This window comes from Prionailurus bengalensis, chromosome E4 (assembly GCF_016509475.1).
Source record: "Prionailurus bengalensis isolate Pbe53 chromosome E4, Fcat_Pben_1.1_paternal_pri, whole genome shotgun sequence".
Lineage (NCBI taxonomy): Eukaryota > Metazoa > Chordata > Mammalia > Carnivora > Felidae > Prionailurus > Prionailurus bengalensis.
Genome location: NC_057360.1, coordinates 30688926 through 30707916, shown reverse-complemented (window position 1 = coordinate 30707916; position 18991 = coordinate 30688926). Strand labels below are relative to the sequence as shown.

At 42.6% G+C, this 18991-nt stretch overlaps 1 long non-coding RNA gene across 4 annotated transcripts in view; it reads right to left on the bottom strand.

The window, feature by feature from the left end:
• LOC122476529 overlaps window positions 1-13950 on the bottom strand; it is a 93080-nt gene extending 79130 nt beyond the window's left edge. For all 4 annotated transcript variants that reach the window (XR_006295521.1, XR_006295520.1, XR_006295522.1 and 1 more), the window contains exons 1-2: window positions 13841-13950; window positions 4779-4878 (exon numbers count right to left, since the gene is read on the bottom strand). This is a non-coding gene — a long non-coding RNA (uncharacterized LOC122476529). The remainder of the gene's footprint in view (window positions 1-4778; window positions 4879-13840) is intronic.
• Between the last annotated feature and the right edge of the window lie 5041 nt (window positions 13951-18991).

Below are 18991 nucleotides of genomic sequence, written 5' to 3'. Positions count from 1 at the left end.
TACCTAATATGAGGCTCAAACTTGTGACCTCAAGATCAGGAATTGCATGCTTTTCCAACTGAGCAGCCAGGTACCCCCGTAACAGTCTGTTTTAAGCTGATAAACTTAAGTTTGGTTATGTATAAAAACTCTATACTTCAACTTCTCCTCCAACACTTTATGTTATTATTGTCACAATTTACATGCATTCATATTGTATACCTTTTAACATATTTTTTAGTTATATTTATTTTTCATACTTTTCTCTTTTAGCTTTTATACTAGAATTAAAATTGACTATTACGGTAATACACTATTACAGTAATACAGTATCCTGTATTTGTCTATGTATTTACCTTTACCACAGTTTCATGTTTTCTTATGCTATTATGTTGTTATTTAGCACCCTTTCATTTCAACATGAAGAATTCTCCTTAGCATGTCTTGTCTTGTAAGGCAGGTCTAATGGTGATGAACTCTGAGCTTTCATCTGTTTGGGAAAGTCTATTTCTCCATATTTTATGATGGATAATTTTGCTGAGTACAGTATTCTTGGTTGGATTTTTTTTCCTTGCAGCACTTTGAATATGTCATTCCACTTCCTTCAGGTCTGCAGGTTGCTGTTGAAAACTTCACTGATAGTCTTATGGGGGGTTCTCTTGTACACACCAAGCTGCTTTTATCTTGTTGCTTTCAAAATTCTTTGTCTTTGACCTTTGACAATTTGATTGTGTCTCAGTGTGGATTTCTTTGTGGTCACCTTAGTTAGTGTGTTGGGGGCTTCTTGATCTGGATGTTCATTTCCTCCCCCAGGTTTGTTCAGACATTATTTCTTTGAATAAGCTTTCTGGTCCTTTCTCCCTCTCTTCCCCTCTGGGACTTTCATTATACATATATTACTCTGTTTGATGATGCCTCATAAATCCCTTAACTTTTCTTCACTCTCTTTCATTCTTTTTCATTTTGCTCTTTTGACTGAATTACTTCCAATGATTTGTTCTCGAGTTCACACACTCTTTCTTCTGCTTGATTTAGTCTGCTGTTAAACCCTTCTAGTGAATTTTTCAGTTCAGCAATTGTGTTCTGCAGCTCCATGATTTCTGTTTGGTACTTTTTAATATTTTCTACATCTTTGTTGAAATTCCCACTTTGTTCATGCACTTTTCTCTTGATCTCAGTAAGCATCTATGACAGTTATTTTGAAGTCTCTGTCAGGTAAATCCTATAATTCCATTTCATTAGGGTCAGTTTCTAGAAATTAATATTGCTTCCTTGTTTGGAACACCTTTGCCTGATTCTTCATTTTCCTTGTCTGTGTTGGTGTCTGTACATTGGACAAAGCAGGCACCTGCACCTGTGTGCATGGACTGACCTCATACAAGAGAAGACTCCCACTGTCAGCCCTGCCAAAGGTTTGGGGGACTCTATCAGTTCTTTCTCTCTACAGAGAGAAGTAGGAAGCATGGGTTTCATTTGCTCACTCTGTGCTGAGCCAGGGGTGGCGACACAGTTGCATCTATCAGTCCAAACCGCAGTCTCCTTTCTCCCTGAGGTGGCTAGACAGCACCAGACCCATCAGGGCTCCAAGACTGACATCTGTTCACTCCATGCTTAGAAGGAGGGAAGATCCATAACATCTATCAGCCCAAGCTGCTATTTCCATTCTCTCTCAGGTGGCTAGATTCTGCTAGCCCATTAGAGTTCTAAGACTTAAAAGATAGAAACCAGTCCTCTGGGAGGCCCCTGGGAAATGCTGGGGTGCTGAATGCACAAACCAATCTCTCCATCCGTAGGAGAAACGGGGAATTAGGGGTTCTCTTCCTGATTATATAGCACTGTGCTGGGAACAGGGACTCTGGGAAAAGGGATCCTGAATCTCCCTACTGGCTTTGCTGAGTCTGATTTCATATTCACTTAGGGTGCAAGAGCCTTTCAATTAGTTTCTGGATTTTACATAATGTGAATTTGTTCATGAATTGTTGCTGAATTGGTGTGTTTGTGAGAGAAGCAGGATCCAGGGCTTCCTATTTTGCCATCTTGTTAACATCACTCCTGAAAATTCTTGTACAGATTTTTCTAAAGTCAAAATAATTTGCCTAAATTTGGAAAAAAAAATTTTGACAGACAAAAAAACCCCTCTTTGACATCTGTGGTATTTTCTCACTTACAAAACTGATTTCTAAATTTATGACAGTTGTATTTATACAAATACATCATTCAGTATTTCAGAGATCGTTGTTTATAAATCATATCAAGTTTGAGAAAAGTATTTTTCTCATTTTAAAAAGAGCCAGAAATTAACAACAGTCATAAAAAATAAAAGAAACAGTTAGATATATTTTTGTAGCAATGACAAATGTTGATTTGGGAAGAAATATTATTTCACTGAATCGTTACTACATGGTAATTTACTTCAGGTCAGAATAAAAATGTCACCATGGATTCTACTGAGCTACCACAGCATTTTCTAGTCTTCAATTTCAAGCATTTTAGACTCTCTTAGAGACAACAGAAATTCTACCATAGTAATAACTGACCTGTAAGTGGCAGGAGTGTAGTTTATTATTTTGAAATATAATAAACTTCCCAGAGAAGAGCAGATAATAATACTGCACAAATAGACGTCAACTTTTAAGGTTTCAAGTTTTAGGATATCAGAGAGATTTAGTCATTTTTGTGTAAATAAACATATTCTGCTAGACACAAAAGAGATTAATAGCAAAAAATGTTTATCTACCTAAAGGTTAGTTCAAAAGCTATTTTAAAAATATACTTATAGGGGCGCCTGGGTGGCGCAGTCGGTTAAGCGTCTGACTTCAGCCAGGTCACGATCTCGCGGCCCGTGAGTTCGAGCCCCGCGTCAGGCTCTGGGCTGATGGCTCAGAGCCTGGAGCCTGTCTCCGATTCTGTGTCTCCCTCTCTCTCTGCCCCTCCCCTGTTCATGCTCTGTCTCTCTCTGTCCCAAAAATAAATAAATGTTGAAAAAAAATTTAAAAAAATATATATATACTTATAAATGCTTGTTCAATAACCAGTGAACTATAGGTTAAATAATGGCAAACACTCAATGAGTTATACAAATTATACTTGATTTTCCATGAATAATTCTTATTCATGGAAAATATATCAGATGAAAGCATAGGGGCTGAATTTTTCAAAACCGGTGACTGTACAGGTGGCACAGCAAATTCTCATTAGTGGTTAGGGGAATATGTGACACAACTGAAAATTCTAGTTAGTTGTCCAAACTTTATAGATTCTAACTAAATACCATCTTAATTACTAATATAAGCTTGGTTATAGGAAATAAGTGCTTATGAAAGACTGCTTGAGGGGCACGGTATCCCGAATGCTACCTGTTGAAGGAACAGGGCAATCAGAAAGTTTTCTGTCTAGACTATATTCAGAGCTAGATTAATGGAAGAGCCAGAAAATCCAGCCTAAAGGTACTAAAACATTATTGGAAATGTAATGCATTAGAGAAAAACTGCATTCATCAAAATTCTCTCAGAAATTAAGTAAGGACCCCTGGGTGGCTCAGTTGGTTAAGCATCTGATCTTGATTTTGGCTCAGGTCATGATCTCAGGGTGCGTGGGTTCGAGCCCCACATCAGGCTGTGTGCTGTGTGGAGCATGCTTGGGATTATCTCTCTCACCCTCTCTGTCACAAAATAATAAAAATAAACTTAAAAAAAAAAGAAACTAAGACAGGAAAGCATACTCTGATGAGCCATTTGGGGTAGGGCACAAGACCCCAAATGAACATGCCACAAAACTGCCTTTTAATGAGGACAAGTGCAGTTAGAAGAACTTGTTTTGGGGATGCCTAGGTGGCTCAGTCAAGGTTAAGCATCTGACTTCGGCTCAAGTCATGATCTTGTAGTTTGTGGGTTTGAGCCCCATGCTGGGCTCTGTGCTGAGAGCTCAGAGCCTGGAGCCTGCTTCAGACTGTGTCTCCCCCTCTCTGTGCTCCTCCCCCACTCAGGCTCTGTCTCTCTCTCAAAAATAAATAAGCATTAAAAAAGTTTTTTAAACAAAGATAACTTGTTTTGCTTCAACGGGGCTAGTGTGGGGAAAGAGCTAAATTGTTTAGGATAACAGACTAACCTACCAACCTCCTTCTAGCCTCCCATGAAGTTTAATGGGATGTCAATTAATAATATCCACGGGGGGCCTAGGTGGCTCAGTCAGTTGACCATCAGACTCTTGATTTTGGCTGTCATGATCCCAGGGTCATGGGATAGAGTCCCACACTGGGCTCTGCACTGAGCACGGAGTGTCTTTAAGACTCTCTCTCTCCCTCACTCTGCCCCTCCCTCTCTCTCTAAAATAAAAATAAATAAATAATAAATAATAATATCCTGACCAATCACAAGCCCTTGGTCTACCTTGGAGAGCACTATTTAGTCCTTACAGAATTGCGTTTACTTACTAATGCTTTGGGGCCATAAGGTACACTGTAAGAAACAGTCACATGAAACACATGTGGGGATACAATTAAGAGCAAAGGATCCTTTTTATAAGATCCACAATAGGTCTTTCAGGAAACAACCACTTTGTTTTTATCGTAAGGACATTAGGCAACTTGCAAGTGGGTATATTTTCCCTTTTGCTTTGGATGCTAGGAGACTTAAGGGCCAGATTTGTTATCCCGTTCTTGAAACTGCACAGGTTCAGAGTATGTGTTCTTCTTCCTCTTACTTCTTAGCTCCTAATTTCTTAACTAATTTTTTCTTTCACCTGTACTCCTTCAATTCTTTATTTCAATCTTCCATATTAGGAATATTTCAGAAAGTTACCTTTATTCCTTTGCGACACTAGTTGGAATCCCTGGTTCCAGCATCTCACGCCTTCCTCTTGGTTTCTTCCCTCATTTTGACAGAGCACCCCCTCAGCTTCCTGAGACAGAGGCAAATGAGAAGGTGGTTTTTTTTTTTTTGAGATCTTGCTTATTTGAAATCGTCTTTATTCTACCCTCACCCTTGACACTTTGAGCACAGAAAAGTCTTTTTTTTTTCTGTGCTCTTTGGGGATAAAAAAAAGTAGTATTCTGTTTCATAATGTTCATAATGTAGCTGCTCTAATACCATTGCATTGATCAAATTATTTAACAACTTTAGGAAATCAGAGCAAATAACTGAACCACTGTTTCCTGAACATTAACATATAATATACACAAATTAACACTGCATAAGAGGAAACTTTGGGGTTCTCGCTGTATTTTTTTCGAAATATTTAGATAGCTATTTTTTCCGTTGCTTATATAACTTCCTTACTCCTTTCTCTTTTTTAGTACAGATGCCACGAACCAAGCTAGCTTATATGGGATAATATTACTAACTCTGTTTTTGGTGCCATGCTCTGTTTGTTCTTTCATTCATCATTATTTCAGTCGGTATCTCTCCCCTTGTCGATTTCCCCATCTTGTTTCCTTTCTCTTCCCCATTGCCACTCTTATTTCTTTTCTCTGAGAAAAATCCACCAAATCAAAATGTGTAATTAACGGAAACACAAGTTGGGAGAGTAATTATTCCTCTTGAGCCCACAGGTCAGATCCAGCCACCTACATCTTCGTTCTAAAACCGAATTCTCTCCTCTGTCTTAGATAGCAGTGTTCTGGGATTTAAAATACGTTCTTTAAGATTTCAACTCAAAAGAATTGGGCTATGAGCAAGACACTGCCAAGTGCTTTAATCTGAAATCCTCCTGATAGCAGCTCTGATAGGACATGCATTTTACTTTTTTTACTGTGATCTTATAGGTAGGCAAACGGATGCTTATAGAAATTTATTTGCCTGAAGTTTTACAGCTAAATAAATGATAAGGTCGGTATTCAAATGTAGGTCCACATGAAAAGATGCCCAGCATCACTAAGAATCAGGGAAATTCAAATCAAAACCACAATGAGACACCACCTTATGCCTGTCAGAATAGCTAATATCAAAAGGACAAGAAATAACAAGTGTTGGCAAGGATGTGGAGAAAAGGGAACCCTCATGCACTACTGGTGAGAATGTAAATTGTTTCAACCACTATGGAAAACAGTATGAAGATTCCTCAAAAAAATAAAAACAGAAATACCATAAAATTCAGTAATTCTACTAGATATTTACCCAAAGAAAATGAAACTACTAAGTTGAAAAGATATGTGCATCCCTATGTTTATTACAGCATTATTTATAATAGCCAAGTTATGGAAGCAACCTAAATTCTTACTGATAGATGAATGGATAAAGAAGATGTTGTATGTATACATACGCACATACATGTGCACACACACACACAGAAATATTACTCAGGTATAAAAAAGAATGAGATCTTGACAATTGCGATAACATAGATAGAACTAGAGGGTATTATGCTAAATGAAATAAGACAGAGAAAGACAAATCCGTATGATTGCACTTGTATGTGGTATCTAAAAACCAAAATAAATGAACAAGCAAGCAGGCAGAAAAACAAACAAAAAAACCCTAGAAACAGACTCCTACATACAGAGAAAAAAACAGGTGGTTGCCACAGCGGCGGGTGTTGAGGAGGGGGAAGGCAAAATAAATGAAGGAAATTAAGAGATAAACATTTCCAGTTATAAAATAAGTAAGTCAAGGGGATGAAAAGTACAGCATAGGGAATGCAGTCAATAATGTTGTTATAACGTTATGTGGTGACAGATGGTAACTACAGTTATGGTGGTGAGCATAGGATAGTGTATAGAATTGTTAACTCACTAGTGAGTTGCAGAGATGAAACTAATGTAACATTGGATGTCAACTATACTTCAATTAAAAAAAGGATGAAAGAGGGGCACCTGGGTGGCTCCGTCGGTTGAGCGTCCCACTTCGGCTCAGGTCATGATCTCACAGTTCATGGGTTTGAGCCCCGCGTTGGGTTTGGTGTTAACAACTCAGAGCCTGGAGCCTGCCTCATATTCTGGGTCTCTCTCTCTCTCTCTCTGACCCTCCCCCACTCATGCTGTCTCTGTCTCTCAAAAATAAATAAACATTAAAAAATTAAAAAGGGGTGCCTGGGTGGCTTAGTCAGTTAAGCATCTGACTTTGGCTCGGGTCATGATCTCACAGTTCGTGGGTTTGAGCCCCCTGTCAGGCTCTCTGCTGACAGCTAGGAGCCTGGACCCTGCTTTGGATTCTGTCTCCCTCTCTCTCTGCCCCTCCCCCACTCACAGTTTGTCTCTCTCTCTCTCTCTCTCAAAACTAAGTAAACATAAAAAAATTCTTTAAAAAAATTTAAAAAAAGGATGAAAGAAATTTAGATCCAACTCTAAAACCTAGGTTTTTAACTGACTTTTAAGTTTTAACCTAGCATTACCAATACTCTCAATGTTTATTTGAGAAAATCCAAGTCATTCTCCAATCCCTTCTCTGCTCAGCTTGAAACAGCTTAAAAGTTCTTTCATTCAACAATATTAGGCTTCTTCTGTATGGAAGAGATGGCAATCAACAATGAAGATGACATAGTCCTTGCCCTTAACTTACTTATTTCAGAAGGACAGGAAGAGTATTCTATTTTTAATATTCACTGAAAAGACGAAAATACAAGCTAGCAAAAGAAAATGCTTTAAGGACTTAGTTATACCAAGATATTTGAGATGGACATACGGCGAAGAAAGGTAAACATACATCATGAAGATGGAAAAAAACAATAAAATCAGAGGCGCCTGGGTGGCTCAGTTGGTTGAGCATCCAACTTCAGCTCAGGTCATGATCTCACAGTTCATAGGTTTGAGCCCTGTATTGGGCTCTGTGCTGACATCTCAGAGCCTAGAGCCTGGAGCCTGCTTCGGATTCTGTGTCTCCCTCTCTCTCTGCCCCTCCCCTGCTCACACTCTGTCTCTCTCTCTCTCAAAAATAAATAAACATTAAAAAAAAATTTTAAATCAATCTTTCACTTCGTTTTAACACTTCTACCCAATAACTTTTGAGTAATATATTAAAAAACTGAGGTTTCAATTACATTTGCTTTCCCACTAAAGTTATAATCTAGTTTACAACAATGGTCCAAGGCTAATGTATCAGGCATGTTTTTAAATGTCTTATTTCATTAATTTTATTTAAAATTTCATTGTCAGGATAAGAGATTAACTAAAAGGGGCACAAGTGAACTTTCTGGGGTGGTAGAAATGTTCTCTCTTGATTGTGGAAATACTTATATAGCTGTGTGTGTCAGAATTCATAGAATTTTACACCGAAGAGAATGAATTTTACTGCATGTAAATTACCTCAGCAAACCTGATTTAAAAAAACAAGCATGAAACCTTAACTACCCAGCTAAAAATAAAATAAAATTTAAAATATAGTTTACAATTTAGGTATAAAACAAATCTTATTTACAGGAGTGAAGCCAATCTAGTAATTTTTTGTATTTATAACACTAATAATCTAATTGGATATTAATCAATATAATATCAACATTTAAAATAGGATATAAGAGGGGCGCCTGGGTGGCGCAGTCGGTTAAGCATCCGACTTCAGCCAGGTCATGATCTCGCGGTCCGTGAGTTCGAGCCCCGCGTGGGGCTCTGGGCTGATGGCTCGGAGCCTGGAGCCTGCTTCCGATTCTGTGTCTCCCTCTCTCTCTGCCCCTCCCCCGTTCATGCTCTGTCTCTCTCTGTCCCAAAAATAAATAAAAAACGTTGAAAAAAAATTAAAAAAAAATAGGATATAAGAAAAATGTTACGAGTTTTTTTTAAGGATTTGGATTACGAAACCTTTATCATAACCATAATGTCACTAAGACAATATATATTTTTAAAATCTCAAAATAATCTCAGCCTGTTAAAATTTCAATGATTTAAACTTCCAGAATATCACCGTACATGATGCTTACTGAATATGCTAGAAATTCTACATCTAATAGATTCTTTGTTAAGCACAAAGAATCACCAGCTAGCTTTATTACTTGATAGATTCTACTGTGTCCTAAAACTAATTGTAGCTCAGCTTCTAAAAAAATGCAAAGGCAAAGACAGGATTGTTTTCAACAAACCTGGGTTTAGAAAGACAACAACATATTAAAAACACAGGATGGGGTAATTAAGTGATGTCTCCTCTTTATTAAGGTTTCAATAGATGAAAATGCACCCAAGAAATCATTTACAAAAGACCCAGCCTCATAATTGTTTTACAGACCAAAGTCACTTGCCTATCTTTGGAATGTAGCTTGTAAAAACAGTACCAAATTACAAATCAAACTTCTCAACTTAGATTTTTAGGATCCCTACTTTAATACTCTGTTTTTATTCTATCAGATAATCCAAGTCAGTTTAAATTAAGAGGACTAACGTAATTCCCAGCCCTGCAAACCCTGGAATAAACGTACTGTGTAACAGAAGTTTTTCATTTTGATTCAATGCATATAATTGTGGCAGATGTCATTTATCAACCAAAAAATATGCACTTGATTTTTTCCTAATATGGAAGGCAAGTGTCTTTTAATTTGCGGCTGTAATAAAAATGCCCTTTATGTGAATTGTACTTGGTAAATTAACTTCTAGAAGAATGAAAAATATCTTCAGTGATAACTTAGTATCTGTAACATCTGTTAACAACTGTCCTCTCCCAATACCATCTCAACATTTTTGGTTTTATTTTTAAAAATAAATTTTTTTTAACATTTATTTATTTTTGAGACAGAGAGAGACAGAGCATGAATGGTGGGAGGGCAAGGAAAGAGGGAGACACAGAATCGGAAGCAGGCTGCAGGCTCTGAGCCATCAGCCCAGAGCCCGACACGGGGCTCGAACTCACGGACCGCGAGATCGTGACCCAGGTGAAGTCGGACACTTAACCGACTGAGCCACCCAGGCGCCCCAACATTTTTGGTTTTAAAAGCTAGACAGCCTCAACCATATCTTTTGACTATCAATAAAATCTGATTTTGTCCATCTCTAGTGTTCTCTAATGTTTTTAACTTTAATAATATGTAACAAAAAAAACGAATAAAAATTCAAAGTATTACTTCGCTGAGAATGGCCACGTTCTGGATTTTAAAGGACAACTAAGTTGCTAAGAACAAATGCTCTGAGGCTGTTCGTGAAAAAATGAAGAACGAAGTGGTTATTAGGACATCTATGATATCTACAGAAGGTGCCCTAGGATGTAACAGAATAGCGCCAACTAGGTAAAAAAAAAAAAAAAAAAAAATTAAGATGACAGTGACAATGAGAGCAGGAATGAGTCAAGAGTAAGCAATAGCAAGTTTGGTCAGTAGAGAGAAGGGAAGGTCATGGGCTCACTGGCTTGGTGCCCTTCAAAGAGGACATGAAGGGAACTGAACAAGGAATCAGGTAGGATGTGCTTGTGTGGAAGGAATCAGTTCAAAGTGTTAAGTGAATACAAAATCAGAAAGCTTGGAATATAATTAGAAAGCTGGAATGGCCTTCTTGTATGTTGTATGTGCTACTGGGGAAGGGGATCCTGAGCTTGGTTACTGGCATTTAAACACCTGCCCTAATTAGGTGTGTTCATCACGTGTGAGTGGAATGAACTGTGACAGACATTCCTTCCAGATGAGGAGGGGAAGGCAGGCCCAGGGTTAAAGCTACTTTGTGAATCTTAGAGTAGGAGGAAGACATTGTGACTAACATTAAGAGCATGAGCTTTGGAAATCAAATAGATCTGGATGATGGTTAACAAATTTATTAAATTGGGCCACAGGGTGGTCAGATGTTTGGTCGAACATTATTCTGGGTGCTTCTGCGAGAGTGTTTTTGGATGACATTAATATTTACATTGGTAGACTAAGTAAAGTAGTTGCCCTCCATAACATTGGTGGGCCTCATACAGTCAGTTGAAGGCCTGAGAAAAACAAAAAGGCTGACCCTCTCCCCAGTAAGAGGGAATTCTTCCTTCCTGAAGGCGTTGGAACATCAGCTTTTTCCTGCCTTTGACCTGGAATGGAACCATTATCACTGGCTCTGCTGGGTTTCCATCTTGCCAAGTCACCCTGCAGATCTTTGGACTCGCCAACCTTTGTACTCATGTTAGCCAATTCTTTATAATAGATCTCTGAGATTACACACACACACACACACACACACACACACATGCACACACAGAGATTAACTGAAATAATTCCATAAAGCATCGAGCACAGGGCACATAGTGCTCAACAAATGGAAGTTATTTCTATTATTATGATTATGATTACGATTATTATTATAGAAAGCTCTATTTTGAGAAAAAAAAATCCAGTTCAAACAGTGCCTAAAAATGGTGAGGAGGGTGGTGTGAAAAGAAGTAGGAATTGTCAAAACTGAATGTAGCCAATAGCAAAGTGTCCCTTGGTCTTTTCTTCTAGCTTTCTTTCTTCTGTTTTCATGAAAGTTACTTTCTGCCTTTCATCACACTTGTGTAACTCCTTGTGTGGGAAAATTTAGCTGAACCACTTTCTAAAACCCTAATTAAAACCTTGTTAAAAATCTTCCACATACACATTACTCTTTCTTGACTTAATTAAACAATGGATATTAAAATGTAGCCCTTCTGGGGAGCCTGGGTGGCTCAGCTGGTTAAGTGGCAGACTTCGGCCCAGGTCATGATCTGTCAGGGTAGGCACGAAGTTATCATTGCACAGAAATAAATCTATTTCAATGTAAGACACTCCCATTTAGCAACCAGTCTTAACTATCCACAGAAGAAGAGAGATTCTGAAATTCCTAAAAAAATTTTTTTTAAATGAAGACTAGTCAACTCCCCTGTGACAAGGAACTAACTAATGTCAAGTGTGTGGATTACAGTTATGGCCCGAGAGCAGGACAAAGTTCTACAATCCCCAATCTAAAGGTACACCCATCACTTAGATCCCAACATAATTTAGGGTTTATTTTCTTTGGCTCCTTTCTCATGGGTGATGGGAGTGGTGGGAGTGGGGGGGGGGGGTTGAGTTAGGGTGGGCTTAGAAAAGAAGGAAACTGTGTTCCTACAGCAACTATATATGTTTGCAGCTCAATCCCCTCAACTATTAAAAAAAAAAAAAAGCACAAAACAAAACAACTCCCTTCACAAAATGTGCAATCTCCTTTGGGAAACCCACATTTATTCAATGAAACAAAATACTCCGAAAATACGTTAACAGTGCTCTAGATGCCAAAGATACAAAGGCGCCAGCCCGTAGACCCAAGAGCTTAGTCTAGTGGGAGAAACAAACACTTAAGCAAACAATCACAATATAGCAAACAATAAGTAACAGATGTGGTAGTTCAAAAAGAGCAGGTACATCTTGGGGGCAGGGAAGACTTTACAGAAATGCAAACAGGCCGCCTACAGGATGCAGGTGGCCTGTTCCAAGGGTAAGTCTTTTTAAAAGCAAAAACTCAATTTCCGGACTGAAAATCTTAATTTCTGAATGTGAGAACTTTTATGTTAAGGTCCCTACACATTACATATACACAGAACAATAGCCTACACAAAGGGAAATTAGCTCAGTTTGAGAACGTGATTCATCATCATTCACACCTGCTCCCCTTAAGTCCCTCCCCAAACAAGCATTACATTAAGGAAAATGTTGTAGCAACTGTACAATATTAGGACAAAGAGTCTTCTGCGGCTATATGAACAATACAAAACAGTAAGCCTACTTCTGGATGGATCTGTTAGATCCCACACTGTCCGCCCTTTTTCAGCTGTGTTAAGATGGACACGGAAGGGGAATAAAGCCCTCAACACTTGCAGTTTCCACACGTATATCTGAAAATCTCCACCTTTACACGTTTGGAGTTAGGGGTTTCTGTCATTCATTCAGGTCTCATCATCAACAAAGTTACCTGGATTCCACAATTTCTAAGACAAGAACATACGAAAAACTCAAGGTAATGGCCTTCGAAAACTTGAAATAATGAATTTTTAACGGCCCACCCGTTAGAAAACGTTCCATTTATCGCATGACTTTCTCAGTTGGCCATTATATTTAACACTTCAGTAGTATCTGACACTCCATCTAACCAGGTCAAAAGCTTCATGAACATTGTTTTAGAAGCTGCCTACGGAGACAAACCCTGTGAAACCCGAGGATGCCACACCAACAACGGAATGCAGGTCACTGTGACGTGGCCCACCGCTCTGCAAAGTCAAAATCGCAGTTCACTTTACGCTGACAGAGCATCTTTCCACGACTTTTCCCTCCCCCCCACGAGAACCAGGGGAGTGTCGGTTTCCCAAGGTGTCTGGGGCTACTTTCTTTAAAACGAGGATTTAATGTTTCCTGAAGGTCACCTTGGTACGCCCCTGGCTCATGCCCCCCGGCTCCTCTGGACGGGAGCCTGCGGTTTTGTGGCATCAGCTCTGGCTCCTCATCCGGTGACCTTCAGGCCCCTGTGGCTGGGCTGACCCTAGGACGGCCACAGCCCCTCACACCACGTAGGGCACAGTCCCTCCCACCGCCAAGCCGAATTCGGAAGGGGGTGTCCCGGGAAGCCCCCCCCCCCCAACAAACGCTGATGGTGACGCCGGCCATGCCCTCCCCACCCCCCCGAGTTCGGAAACGCTGAGCGATGGCCCCACAAGGCCACTGAGAACTGGGCCCCGACGGCTCGGGCCCCGCGCCTGTTCGGACCTCAGCCCACACCGCACCCTGGGAGAACTTTCCAGAACCCTGGACTCTCCGGGAAGTCCCGAGTCGCCGAACAGACGGAAACGGGGGCTCGTTCACTGAGCGCCTGCTCGGAGGCTGGGCGAGCGGGGGGCCGGGCTTGCACGCGGAAGACCCTCGGAGCGCTGCGCCGCGGGGGCGCCCGCGCTCCACCCTCCGGCCGGACCCTCGGCTTCCAGGAGGCCCTCCGGCGGGGCGAGCAGGGACGGAGAGAGCCGCCCCCCCCAGCCCACCTAGTCCCCTCGGCCGCTTTTACCTCGCCCGACCCCACCGAAACCGCCGAGCTAAACTTAGAAACCGGCGCGGCGCGCGCTCACGTGCGCTCCGCCGCGGGCGGGGGGCGCGGCCCGGGTGAGTCACGGCCCCGCCCCCACTCGCCGAGGACGCGGTGACGTCAGCCGTTTCCCCGAAGGGTGACGTCAGCGCGCCTCGCGGAGGCCGCGAGGCTCCCGTAGAACGTTCACTAAGTTTCGATGCCTTAAAGGGACCAGGCGTCGGATCGTGAAAGATCTGGGGCGATGACTCCACTCACCCAACCGTGGGGTCAGAGCCCATCTTCTAGCCCTTTGCACTGAGAAGTGTTGGCTGTTGAGATGGTGATGAAAAAAAAGGAGTGCAACTGAGCCTCGTTAAAGCTGCTGGAAGCCCCAGAACCTCCTCCTGGAAGCCCTCCTTGATTAGTCAGAATCTGATCTTGACCCAAAGGTCAGGGAGTTTTCCGTGGCCCTCGACTCCCAACCCCTTCACTTACAATCCCTCCTCATAGTCTTCTATGCCTGCTGGCAGAGAAAAGCTGTGGTTTGAGTGTTTATTTAATAATCCATCAGTTGGGCCAGGTTGGCCCATTTATCACTGTTTTCGACTGCGTCCAAACCTTTGTTGGTCACGTGGCCTGTAACATGTTATTTACCTCTGGGTGTGAAATTGGTGGACCGACCTCCAAACCGTCCTCCGACGCTATTGTTGCTGTGGAAGCTTCTGGGACAAGAACCCTGTACAGCACTTGGTCATTCAACACTATCACAGCCTCCCAGGGAGGTTTGCTATGCTGAGGTTTCCCATGAGGCAGGTATTTTCATTATCCTCCTTGGCCCCCTCCTTCAATCCTCATACCTCCTCTCCGAGGTAGGGGCTATTGTCCCCATTCTGACATTGAGGAGGAAGGAAGTGGAGGCAGGGCAAGAGTCAGTATGTTTCACAGCTGAAGAATGGCAAGCTGGAAACCATTCCCAGGTCGCTTGGACCCCCAAGTCCATGTTTTTGGTGATAAAGGTGAGGCGTGAAATGCGTCTTATTTTGTATGTTGAGTCCCCCAGAACCACTTTCCCCTCATAACGCAAGCCCAGCGCCTCTGAACGAGTAACCCGCTGCATGCCAGAAGGTCCCCAGAGGAGGCCAGGCCCCAAGGCTAAGGCAGTGAGGAGGCACTCACGCTCAGGTGCTCATCCTGCCCTTGCAGGACCCCGAGGGCGAGTGCCCCCTTGAGGGTTGCCCCCAAAGCACCTCACTCACCGCACTCTAGTCCCAGCCCTACCAGGCCTACCCTTGACTCTGTGAGTCCTCTCCTGAAACTAGACAGCCCATCCCGCTTAATCAAAACGTCCTCGCCTGGCACGCCCAGTGCAGAAGAAATACCTCGTTTCTCCTCCCACGATCCCCTCCCTAGAAAGCAACAGAAAATTTCCTACAAGAATGAAACGTTGTGCCCAAAACAAATTAGAGACGGCAGCTTCTCAAAGTTTGGAGCAAAACGATGGTGCCTGTGTCCTGGAGATAGAGGCAAGTGGGTGAGCTGCTGTCACTGTTATCTCCTGACAATCACTGCTGGTCCTTGGTGAGTCCCTACTCACACCCACACCTTCAGAGTTCACGCGCCAGGTCTAGCAGAAGCACCTTCCTCCCTGCTGCTCACTCTCCGAGCTGACCCCTCTTCCCTGGCACCCAGTCTCCAGCCACCACAAAGCTCTTCTCTATGTGTCCCCTGCTCCTGTCCTCTGTGTCATCCTGCTGGAGTCACTGTCCACTGCTGTCTTTCTGTTTTGCCAGGTTTTCTGGAGCCTGTGACCAAACACCTTGTGTGTGCTTTCACCGCAGCCTCAGCAGGAGATGGAGGAAACCATGGGCAGCCTTAGCTAGAGGCGGGTAGGGGTTTATGGAGGCAGTGGCTTCTTCCTCTGTGGGGCTGGACACACAGACATGGAAGCTTAGAGCGGCAGGGGACCTTCAGGCCAACCAGTTCAGCCCTTGTTCTAGAACTAAGGGAACTAAGGTCCAGGTGAGGTGACCTACTCAGGCTTGCATGGCCTGTCAGGTAGAGGGTCCTAGTCAGCTGACCTGTCTGTACCTACTGCTCTTCCCGTGGCTCACAGCTCTGTTACAAGTCTCCATTGGGACGATGGGTGTTAAGCTGCATGATAAACCGTGACATGTCACATATGTGAGGGAAGGGAATACAAATGAAGTAAATATAGAGATGAAATCAGAGGGGAGAATTGGAGAACACAGTTCCTGAGGATCCCTGGCTATTCCCTCCTTCCTTTCCTTGTCTCCCTCATCCAACCTCAAGATAGACGAGGGGGGTTATTCCTCCTCAGACCTAGGCACCATTTCCCAATGGAATGACCTGATGAGTTGGATTGCCATTTTTAAACGTTTAGTAATCAGGTTCTTGTGTTTCATTTCAGGTTTTGATTTTTTATCTCCCAGCCTTCACTTCCCATCATTTTCCTATCCCATAAGCCCCATTAAAATGTCATTAGGAACCATAAATGTAACTGGCCACTAATGTGAAAGGATTGTCATCTCCAGCAAACAGCTCCAGCAAAGAAAGGAGCAGGAATCCTGGGTCTGTTCCCACCCGTGCTGGTGACTCACTGGATGACACACAGTAAAGTTTTCCTTTTGTTGGGGGCAAGATGTGGGACATTACACACGGCTGCTTCCCTGACAGGGTGGAAGGGGTCGGCGAGGAGCCATGCAGCCGGCTCCCAGCATCATGGAAGCTCAGTGGTCCCTGGGTGAATCCAGATCCATGGTAACTGCTTAGCAATGGCCCGCCGGGTCAGCCCAGAACTGTGTCGCACTTGAGCGCCTGCCTGTGATGGAGCCACTAAAATGGCTTGGGATGGATTATGGCACTTAGCCTTCATGACATCACTCTCACTGGTTAGGAATGCACTCTGATTCTTCCTAACTCCACTTTAATAACTTGTTAGAGATCTGCCCTCCAGGAATTTATCCGAAATTTTCTTATATTTCAACCTGTACACCCTTGTCAGGCGACGTGTAGGTTTACTATTTATGTAAAAGCACTTAGGTCCTAAAAACCAGAAAGCGCTGTATAAGAGGCTTTTTTAAAAAAGAACAGTGAAAATAATTTAATAATTACAATACAATTTTACATGTAATAAATATGACATTATAATTTGAGATAATAATTAACTCACGTGGTCTCACAGTCCTATTTTCAGTCACTCGCTATGTGTTTGTCTTCATCTCCTTGCACACACCCCCCCAACAAATAGTATTTCCTAATGGAATGGGAAGTGCTGTGGTGGGTGTAACTCTGTATGCAAACTTATGTAAATACATTCAGTGTCCTCTGTGGATTGGCCATCTAGGACCAACAGATAGTAGGTGCTCAATAAATATTTGTTGGGTGGATGGATGAACAGGTGGAATAAAAAAAGAGAAACCCCTGTGGTAACTGGTGGGACATACCAACAATGACCATGTTGGGGACCGGGGGGCAAACATGAGTGTAAGTGGCATGGAGGGAAAAGGGAATGTTCTGATTTTCTGGCACGTGTGCATGTGAGAGATCTCCTCAGATCGACCCTAGAACGTGTCCTAGAGGGATAGCTGGTTTCCAGGTTGCTGAAATGATTCATAGACCAGGGATGCCCAAGACTCACCCCTCCAGCCCCCACCCTCTGCCCCAGGCAGGGGCTGTGTAGGTGGCAAGACTGAGGAGGCAGGGATGGGGTCCAGAAGAAGAAGACCAGTGAACCACACTGGAATAAAGATTTCAAAGCCAGGTGATTCAGTAGGTGAAGAAACAAATAAACTGTGGTACATCGAGACAATGGAATATTCTTCAGCGCTTAAAAAAAAAAAAAAGAGCCATCAAGCTACGAAAAGTCATGGCGGGGTCAGCTTTTGCTCACCAACCATATCTCCAGGATAAATTGGATGGAACCAGCCAGGAAGACCTGACAAGAGAAAACCTCCTCTAAATAGGATGCTCCACAGTTTCCTCAGGAAGAAACCGATCAGAAAAGGCTACATACTGTATGATTCCAACTATATGACATTCTGGAAAAGGTAAAACTATGGAGACAGTATAAAGATCCATGGTGATCAGGGAATCGGGGCGGGGGGGGGGGATGAATAGGCGAGCACAGAGGTTTTTTAAGCAGTGAGAATACCTGATATTATAATGATGAATCCATGTCATTATACATTTGTCCACACCCATAGGGTTCTCGGCACCAAGAGTGAACCATATTGTAAACTATGGACCTTGGGTAATAATGATATGTCAATGTACGTTTATCAACTATAACGATGTACAACCCTGGTGAGGGATGTTGACAGTGGGGGAGGCTGTACAAGTGTGGGGGTGGGGGGGGTCTATGGGAAAACTCTAGTTTCTGCTCAATTTTTCTGTGAACCTATAGCTGCTTTAGAAAATGAAGTCTATTTAAAAAAATTCAGGTGAGGTGATTACATCTTTCCATATGCAGAGTTTGCTGCATTGTGGAGTCGGAGACTTGGGCTGGAATCTGAGCCCCACCATGACTACCAGCTCTGTAACTTTAGGAAAGTTACTTAACTCCTCTGATCTCGGTTTCTCTGAGTCCACAGGACGGTACTGTCTTCCTCAGAGCATTCTGAGTATCGCATTAAAAAACTATATGTAAAGTTTCTAACCCAGCATCTGGGAAATACGCCAGGGTAATTATATACAGGATGCCCCCTCACCTCCTCCCTAATAACTGTGATTATTAAACATTCCAGTGGCTACTAATTTCAAAATCAGGCCAGTGGAAGAAAGCTGCCTTGGTCGAAAGTGACCTTCTGCCAGGGAGGGAATCAGCATGTGGGGGTGGGCGTGTGTGTTCTCACGTGCTCAGTCAGAGACGCTGGCTGCAGAAGGTCAGCCATGAACTTGAGCCCCGGGAGGCACTAGCAAGCCCCTCACTCAGCTTTCTCCTGTGAAAAGGTCAGGGTGATGGAAGGCGGTCATATTTAGATGATGGCTCGCAGGGAAGCCTCGGTGGGTTAGTCACCTATGATATGACATCATATTGCCACTCAATATAGTAACAGCTGTTGATTGCTTTGGGGGACAGGGGCGGGGTTAGCTTTTGTCCCTCAACCATACCTCCAGGATAAATTGGATAGA